At 43.6% G+C, this 9,896-nt stretch overlaps 1 pseudogene; it reads left to right on the forward strand.

Annotated features, from left to right (window-relative positions):
* The first annotated feature begins 5,280 nt into the window (after positions 1-5,280).
* On the forward strand, positions 5,281-6,276 carry LOC142422668 (fructose-bisphosphate aldolase A pseudogene; annotated as a pseudogene).
* The last annotated feature ends 3,620 nt before the right edge of the window (positions 6,277-9,896 follow it).

A 9,896-nucleotide genomic window follows, 5' to 3' on the forward strand; every position in this document is an offset into this window, starting at 1 on the left:
TTAGGAAAGTATTTAGCAGAGGAACCAAAGCATCCATATTCTTAGTCTCTAAAACATTAAAAAAATCTATTTTTTTCCTTGGTCATTGGACATAACTTTTCCTACAATATGGTTACCCTTTTTCCTAGAAAGTTTACTTAATATAAAAAAGTCAACTAATGTATTTGAACACTCTACACTGCAAATGTGTTAAACAATTCCATTTTTACTTGAAGTTCCAGGATTCAAATTCAATATTATAAAATATCTGGAGAAGAAACAAAAATAAGAAACTGTCCTGTTCTAAACATGGATGCCCTATTAGCATGCATATTGATGCTGTGCTGTGTAAATGTACATTTTAAAATCAGAAAACTGTCCCATTTATTTATTTTAGTAGTAAATGGCTATATGCCATTATTGCATTTAATCATAAAACTAAAAGCATAATGAGCAAATAGAGTTGAAGTTTGAAAAAAAGGCAGTTTTGCTACATGGCTTATGCTCTTAAATACTATGTAATATTGCATTTCAATGTAAATTGAGGGGAACCTAAAACTGCTGTGGTCATGCATTTCAAAGCATGATGTTTAGAACAGTTTGTTTCTTAATATATTAACACCTAAGACAGGATTCTATGATTGAATAAGCTTAGGAATCCTGGTCAAATAAGATGAAAAGGGATATGCTAATGTGCTTGTAAGGAGGAAATGGACCACAATATTTCTCAACATACACATAAAAAGTACCACACGTCTCTCGGAATATCGAGGGGCTACTATTTTAGAGAAAATGCTTTGAAAAAAAAGTTATGTATCCTGAACCACAGTAGAAGCATATACCCAATGATATAATTTCTACTTTTTATTTTATTTCACATTTTTGTTCTGGCATGATGATTTTGTATTCAAAGGAGAATTTGCACCAGGATATTAGTGAGCCCTAATATTCCCCAATGGCTCACTCACTCATACAGTTGCACTTAATGATCATCAGGCCTGCTTTTCTGTGGCAGCTAAATGATGGATTCATTAGTAGAGGATCAATTCTGAAATTCTAAACATGGATAAACTCACAGCATAATTGGAAAAAAGAACTATGTTACTAAATAACTTTCCCTCTGGAAGTTATGATTAAAGGAATCATCTCAAATTTTTAATCTTTGTAGATACTGTAGTGTTTTTTTCAGATATTATCTTTAGGCTTTTGAATGTCAAGACAATAACAGAACAAGCCTGACTGCAATCAAGTCTATTAAATATAAGCACTTTTAAAATAACAAATTTTATCTCCAAAGATAATTCAGAACAAATTGTCTATACCGTGTTTTGGAGTTTCAGAGAGGACCAAAGAAGCCATCATGAAAATATAGTGCAATAATTAGGAAATAATAGACATTAATGTATATTGCTGCAATGCAAGAACATGATGTATATAATTGTCTGTAAAATACCTTGTTTTGCAGACAATATATATAGTTATCAACTTGGAAAATGTGCCACAATGGAGATACTTTGGGATAACGTATAAGCAAAATGGCTGTGTTGCTTATGAAAAAATATGAAAAGATGAAAAAAACAAAATAAATAGCATGCATCTGTTGACTGTTTGCTGTAGCTCACGTGATCTTATTGTGTGTTATGCCATGGCCTCACATATTTAGTTAGGTAAACATGACTGAGGATATCTCCGGAACCAGACATTTGGCATTAAAAACCAAAGCTCACAAATTACTTAAGTGATCACCTCAGGCTTTGATTTTATTTTTGTTTCTTTAACAGTTTCAACTAAAATATTTAATATCATCCAAAAATTTCTTCAAACAAATTAGAAAAGAACACAAACACTGTAATTAAACCAGTTGATTTGGATTCACAGTGACCCCATGTGTTATGGAGTAGAACTAGTGCACGGGGTTCTTTTCTTGGCTCATCTTTACGGAAGCAGATGGTTAGACCTTTCTTGTGTGACTCCAGTCTGTGGTTTTGAATCACCAACCTTGAAGTTACTAGCTGAGGACAAACCTTGTGCTCCATACCAGAACCTTCCCTCGACTGGCACCTGAGTGTGTGGCTCTATGTTCAGAGAGCACTTCCGGGCAGTGTTTTCAAGAATCCAAAGTCTGAGACAGATTCAGATGCCTGTGGTTTAGTGGGGAAGGACCCGCAGAAGAAAGAGTGGGAAAGTGCAGCAGGATAAAGTAGTGGAAGGAACCAACCCAATGTACAGTTCAAACAGCCTAAGAAACAAGATTTATCAGGCTAAAGAGTTGGAGAGTAGTGGGTTAGGTGGAACAATTTCAGATTAAGAAGGGCTACCTGGGAGTTGAAGAAGCATATTCCAAACAAAGGATATGCATATGCAGAGCCCTGAATGAGAGCCTGCATGGCATTTTCAAGGAACAGCAAAGAGGCTGACTGGACAGCAGTGGAATGAGCCAGAGAAAACTGAAGGAAAATGAGACAGGACAGAGGTACAAGGTGCACATATTTTAAGGCCTGGTGTGCCCTGGTGGGAAATAGGTCCATTCTGAGTCACCATTGCCTGTGTCAGTCACAGTTGCCTGCATGATCTTTGATTTCTCCAAGTGTCAATCTTGTCATTTTTTTAAATAAATAAAAAGTGGTGGGATGGGGTGGGGGGTGGGGGTGGGGAAGAGATCAGAGATGGTGCCTGGTGAATCTCTCTGCCCGATTCCTATACAATGAAAATTAGAAAAGCCGAGTGACACACATGAAGGCGATAATCCTGGGATGTTCGCGTTGAAGGAATGGATAAAGAATCGGACTAAGTATCAAAGGGAAATGGAGCCTGAGTGAAACAGTGACAACGTGACAGAGAGAAAGAGTCAGGCTCTGTGCTGCATTAGGCCATTTCGGGACACAGAAGGGAACACGCAGGGGTGAGGAGAAGCCACCTTCCTGGGGTCGAGACAAAGAGACAGTGTGAGCAAACCCCAAGTGAAAAAAGCTGAGCAGAATATGGGCCTCTACCCAGGATAGGAGAGGGCAATCGAGAAGAATGTTCGTGTCATGGATTGCTGCAGAGAGGGGGGGAACCAGCGAAAGGAGAGGAAACCCATTAGTAGGGTGCTCTAGTCTTTTAGATTGAAGGCCCATATGAGGAGGGAGGCCTATGGGGTGGCCCCTGGAGACCCCTAACCTGTCTGTTAAAGCGGTGTAATTAGCTGTGCCTGCTCCCACCTGTCCTAGGCCTACGCTAGTGAACTGAACTGCAGAAATGATTTTCTCCTGCCTTCCCCACTTCCCTTTCCAGTGATCTATGGTAATGTTTCCTTTCTTTCCTCTCCCAATTCAAAGACTAGGGACACCCCGAATCACTCCACGCCTGCCCAATATGCTCAGACCACTTCATACCAAGAGCAACTACCCACTACACCGAATCTCAAGCAGACCAGGGTAGTACCTGAGGTGATGTGTAATTGACAGGCCACAATCTCAGGACCCTCAAGATTCGCGATCTAGTCATCTGCCGTCAGAGGTGCAAGCAAGTACAGACAATGTGCCAGACTCCTGCCCACCCTTCTGGGCACTGTGTCACAGACAGCCTTGCTGCAACACATTTTTGCTCGAGTTTTTATAACTTTCTCTTTTCTTCTCCCACCTTTCTTCCTTTTTACTAGGGTATTTTTCCCCTTCCTCTTCTTTTTCCTTGATCTTTACCAATTTCTCCACATCTTTCTTCTTTTCAATTTTCCTTATGTTTTATTCTACTCCTTTTGGTGAGAGGAGAACTTTGTTACCTCAATAGTCAGTCATATGCACCTATGACCTGTTACTCTGCCTAATGGGGCACTGTCACCATTCATATCGTGCAACACAAGCTCGCCCCAGGTTCAACAGCTCTTTGTTACCAGTAGAAGAGAAACATGCGTGTTAGTGTGGGTTGACTGGAGAAACAAATTCATAGACACTCGTGTGTAAGAGAGAACTTTATATCAATGCGTAATTGTATATTAAGAAAACATCCCAGCCCAGTCCAGTTCAAGTACATAAGTCTGATATTAGCCCATGTGTCCGACCCCAGTGTGCAAATTCCTATTCAAACTCATGCAACAGATTCAATGACGCCAAATGCACGAAGACCACAAGCCAGTGGGGGGAAGTCTTATGGATCCAATGGTGTTGGAAGCATGTTGGCTCTGGCGTGGGTCTGCATGTGGCTCCTTCAGCTCCAAGACTCTGGCTGCCATCATCATAGCTCCATGTGGCTGGTCACCAGGAATGTCTTGCAGGAAGAGAGCAGAGAGTGTATCTGGCCTCCAGTGAGCTATTTATCTCCTTCACGCCTCCAAATGAGGTCATCAAGCTGTGACATGATTGACAAGCTAGACTCCACCCCTTCATAAGCTGACAGGAGATGATGTAATTGCCACACAGGCCAATACTTCAACCAGGCATTCCAACCATCTAAATATAGAAGGGAAGTAGCTCAGTATTGCCAATCTTGTATCCAAAGGGTGTGACTCCAATTTCCTTGGAAGTATGGTCTGCTGAAAGACCAAAACCACACCTCCAGGTAAGAATGAGCCCTCTCAGAAGCACGGACACCGAGATGCCCCAGGACCAGCGGAAGTAAAGCCACCCGTGGAGCCAATTTAACACCTCTGTTTGAAGTGGCAAAAACCAAGCCCAGAAGCACCAGTGGCTGTGGCACAGAGACAACGGGACAGAAAAAAGCAGCCATGCCAAGACTAGAGGCCAAGGTAAGGAGACCATGAGGCAGCACAGCAGAGCAGCTCCGGTACTGTGTGAAGCAGAATGAGAGGCAGGCTTCTTGGTCCACAGATACAGAAGCCAAGGGATCACATGGCTGGGAAGGTGAGTGAGGACTAGAGGGAGCATTGGCTGCTGGATGAGGAGAGGTATTGCTGTGGATCAATCACTGTATCCCTACTGTTTACTGAACCTGCCTTTTGGTAACCTGGTAACTATTCTAGCAGACACATATAATTGGGAGTTTTGCCTGTGTTTCTTGTATGACCATTGCAAGGAATTATAAAACTCAGCATTGAAGTGAAGTGTCATGGGAGGAATAGTTGGTGTTAGAATAATTAAAGGAGAATGGAGAATGGAGGCATGTCTGCTTTCGGTCTCATGGCAATTGACCTTGGGTTTGCGTGCACTTGGATTTTCCTCCTCCCTTGTCTAACCAGTGGAGGAGGTCATATACAGCCACCATGCCTTTTTCTCACCCATACAAGATAGACCCCCCTGCACTCGCTCACTACTGATCCCACCGGCTGCATTTCCTTCAGCCTCCGGGAAGGAACTTGCCACCATGCCCTACCCATACCCAGCCCTCGCCCCAGAGCAGAAGAAGGAGCTGTCGGACATTGCCCATCGCATTGTGGCTCCAGGCAAGGGCATCCTGGCTGCAGCTGAGTCCACCGGAAGCATTGCGAAGTGGCTGCAGTCCATCTGGACCGAGATCACCCAAGAGAATCGCTGCTTCTACGGCCAGCTGCTGCTGACCGCTGACGACCGGGTGAACCCATGCATTGGGGGCGTCCTCCTCTCCCATGAGACTCTCTACCAGAAGGCGGACGACGGGCGCCCTGTCTCCCAAGTTATCAAATCCAAGGACAGCATCGTGGGCATCAAGGTCGACAAGGGTGTGGTGTCCCGGGCCTGGCAGGAACAAATGGCGAGACCACCACACAAGGGCTGGACGGGCTGTCTGGGCGCTTTGTCCAGTACAAGAAAGACGGCGCTGACTTCGCCAAGTGGCGCTGTGTGCCCATTGTGGAGCCCGGGATCCTCCCCGACGGCGACCATGACCTGATGCGCTGCCGGTATGTCACCGAGAAGGTGCTGGCTGCCGTCCACAAGGCCCTGAGTGGCCACCATGTCTCCTGGGAAGCCACCTGGCTGAAGCCCAATATGGCCACCCCCCGCCATGCCTGCACACAGAAGTTTCCGCACGAGGAGATTGCCATGGCAACCGTCACCGCACTACTCTGCACCGTGCAGCCTGCTGTCACCTGGGTCACCTTCCTGTCTGGAGGCCAGAGTGAGGAGGCGTCCGTCAAGCTCAATGCTCTCAACAAGTGAGCCCTGCTGAAGCCATGGGCCCTGACCTCCTGTGGGCGAGCCCTGCAGGCATCTGCCCTGAGGACTGGGGTGGCAGGAAAGAGCACCTGAAGGCGGCCCAGGAGGAGTCCATTTGGCGGGTCCTGGCCAACAGCCTCGCCTGCCAAGGGACGTACACACTGTAAGCCGTCAGACTGGGGCTGCAGCCAGCGAGTCCCTCTTCGTCTCTACCCATGGCCGCTAAAGTGGTGTGAGGCTACCCCTCAACACTCCAGCCCCCGCCCTCCCATGCCCACCTCTTGATGGGAGGGCACCCACCACCTGGGCTCCAGCCCACACTTTCCTCTCACTCTCGCTGCCTTGTGACAGCGGTGTGCCGAGTTGCCTGTGTACGCTAACTCCATTGCCCTTTCCAGCTCACTGCCAATAAAAAAGTGTTTAACGGGGGGGGGGGGGGGGCAAGATAGACCCCCCAAAAGAAAGTAACCAAGATACTCTATAACTTTTAAAAATGAAAGATAAAGAAATCATTTCTCAGCCTTTTGTCTAAGAATGAAAGATAAAGAATCTTAACAATCAATAGCTTGGGAAAAAAACAACAAACATTCAGGCAAGAAGAGAATAATCAAACAAACAAATAGCCCTGAAGAAAGAAAACAATTCCGATCAAGGATTATAGATCCAGGAAAGTAGTCCCTCAACTACAATGGCAAAATTTGGACATTTTCAGAATTTGTAAGTATCAGACTAATTTTACAAGAAATGCTCAAGGTTGTCCTTTGGACAGGAAGCCAACAGTGTCAGACAGCAACCTGAGATTAAGACATATGATAACATCACCCAGAAACTAAACTAGAAAGAGAATTCTTAAAAGTGCAATTAGTTTACAAGACTTAAAGAACCAGAGATATTCATCTGCAAACAACAACCACAAAGCAAAATGGGCCTTCAATGAAATAATTACACAGCTTCCTAATGGAAAGGAAATCAGAATGATATCAAGATAAGTTTTATTTTAAACTTAGGAAAACCAAAGTTAATTACAGGAAAACTAAAATAAATAAGATTTTTCCTAAAAACAGGAAAGAAGAAAATGCTAACGATTTGGTAAGCACAAAATCAGAAAAACAATAAAGAAAAATGAAAATAAACTGAACTCGGAACAGAAAATTACATGGAACAAATAAATTGTCAACATAGCAATAAAATCACAAAGGAATAACAGCAATAAATTCATATGGTTGTTAGGTGCTATCGAGTAGATTTACTGCTCTACTGCATAAAACAAAACCTTGCCCTGTCCTACTCCATCCTCATCGTCGTTATCTTTCAACCAATTAGGGTAGCCTCTCTGCCAGTGCAGCTTGTTGCATCCCTTCTTCTCCTTAGCTGGCCCAGGATCCACTCTTGTCCACTAGGGAGAAAAGCTGCACCCCACCCTCCAATCCCCAAGATGACTGAAGCACTCTGGGAAAAGGACGGATTTGATGGGAATGCTGCACAACACAGGAGGCTAGTGAGGGGGAGCTTGAATCGTACTGGGTCCTCCGTAGCACGCTGGGACCCTGAAAGGACACAGGCCGACACATTTGTCTTTGTAAAGGTCGGGGCTGTGATCTGCCATGTGCTCTACCCTGGTCCCAGCACTCAACTTCAGCAAAAGCTCTGATTCTGGGAAGTAGCCTGCTGCTCCTTAGCAGGAGAACTGACTGGACTTTGGTTGTTTTCCCCTTCTCAAATTTGTCTTGATAGACAGCTAACATAGCCACAGAGAACCAGAACCATCCCATGGTGCCTAACCCCCCTGAAAACCACGGAAGTCTGGCTCAGGAAGGGAACCTTGATGAAAAGCAGTGCTTACCGTAATTCTTATTTCAGATGTCGGTGATTGTCTGGAGATTTTCCCCATTTCTTTTGTTGTTTAGATAAATCAAAAGCATGGGAACACAGGACAACAGGGGTGGAGTTATTCCTAACTTCTCACAGCCCTTTGGTGAGCAGAGATCACTAACTTCCATCCTTGCACACCCAAGATTCAACTCCTATGGTGCACCCCCTGAGTGGGCCTTGATAGCCATACATTAGTATTTGTATGTCTCTGTATGTGTGTGGGGGCGTGAGGGGCTGGGGGTGTTTGCTTGATCAACCTTCATTGTGTTTATCTTTGTGGTTTTGTTTTGTTTTCTTTCTCACTCTACCTGACCCCATCAACTGTCTGCACACAACTTGGTCATCCCTGTACCTTCAACAATTACAATTAGTGAGCCAGTGTCACCACTCACTCCATTACCACCTGATAAATATACAAATATAAAACATTTTGTATTTGTATATTAGCATACAAATATAAAAACTTTACAATGTCTCAGAGACCATCTGAGGTCACGTGAAGAAGCAAGAAACAATAGCACAAATGAACGGTCACTGCACAGTCGAGTGAAACTCCTGAGGAAGAAAACATATTGGAACTACCAGAAGCTGAATTAGGAAGAATGATTCTCAGATACTTTGAGGGAATCAAGGGGGGAAATTTGAATGCTATGGGGAAAAAAACACAGGAGAATCCAGGAAAGTATTACATGAGCATGCTGACAAAGTAAATGAAAAATTAGAAACCATACAAAAAACACCAAATAAGAATCCAGAAGATTAATACTAGAAAATCACAATTACAGAATATTAAAAGCAAAGCAGAAGAATGGAATGTCAAATTACTAAACTTGACGATAAATCTCATTTAAAAAAATCATTTTATTGGTGGCTCATACAACTCATCACAATCCATACATACATCCATGTCTCAAACACATTTGTTCATATGTTGTCATCATCGTTTTCAAAGCATTTTCTTTTTTAGTTGAGTCCTTGGTATCAGGTCTTCATTTTTTTTCCCTTCCCTCCTCTCTCCCACCTGCCCTCATGAACCCTTGATAATTTATAAATTATTTTTACTTTTTCATATCTTGTACTGTCTGATGTCTCCTTTTACCCCCTTGTTTGTTGTCCATCCATCTGGGAGGGGGCTATAGGTAGGTCATTGTAATTGGTTACCCCTTTCTACCCCCCCCTTCCACTTATCCTCCTGGTATGGCTGCTCTCAATATTGGTCCCGAGGAGTTTATCTGTCCTCTATTCCCTGTGTTTGCAGCTCTTATCTGTATCCATGTACATGCTCTGGTCTACACAGATTTGTAAGGTAGAATTAGGGTCATGATAATGGGTGGTGGTGGTGGAAGCATTAAAGAACCAGAGGAAAGATGTATGTTTCATTGCTGCTACACTGTACCCTGACTGACCCATCTTCTCCCCATGACCCTCCTGTAAGGATATGTTCAATTGCTTACAGAGTGGCTTTGGGCCTCCAAGCTTTACTCCCCCCCACTTCATTCACATTATGATTTTTAACTCTGGGTCTTTGATACCTGATTCCATCGACACCTCATGATCACACAGGCTGGTGTGCTTATTCTATGTGGGCTTTGTTCTTTCTTAGCTAGATGGCTGTGTGTTTATCTTCAAGCTTTAAGACCCCAGACACTATATCTTTTGATAGCCAGGCACCATCAGCTTCCTTCACTACATTTGCTTGTGCATCCATTTTGTCTTCAGTGATCATGCAGGGAAGGTGAGCATCTCAGAGTGCCAGATTATTAGGAAAAAGTGTTCTTGTGTTGAGGGAGTACTTGAGTAGAGACCCAATATCCATCTGCTTCTTTAATACTAAACCTATAAATATATATACATAGATCTATTTCCCCATCTGAAGATAAATCTCTTAATACCAATCCATGAGAAGAACAATCAATAAAACTATTTAAAAATTCGGAAAACTGTAAAAATGATGGGGGAATTATCGAGAGGAAT

The sequence above is a fragment of the Tenrec ecaudatus genome, chromosome 12 (assembly GCF_050624435.1).
Source record: "Tenrec ecaudatus isolate mTenEca1 chromosome 12, mTenEca1.hap1, whole genome shotgun sequence".
NCBI classification, from domain to species: domain Eukaryota; kingdom Metazoa; phylum Chordata; class Mammalia; order Afrosoricida; family Tenrecidae; genus Tenrec; species Tenrec ecaudatus.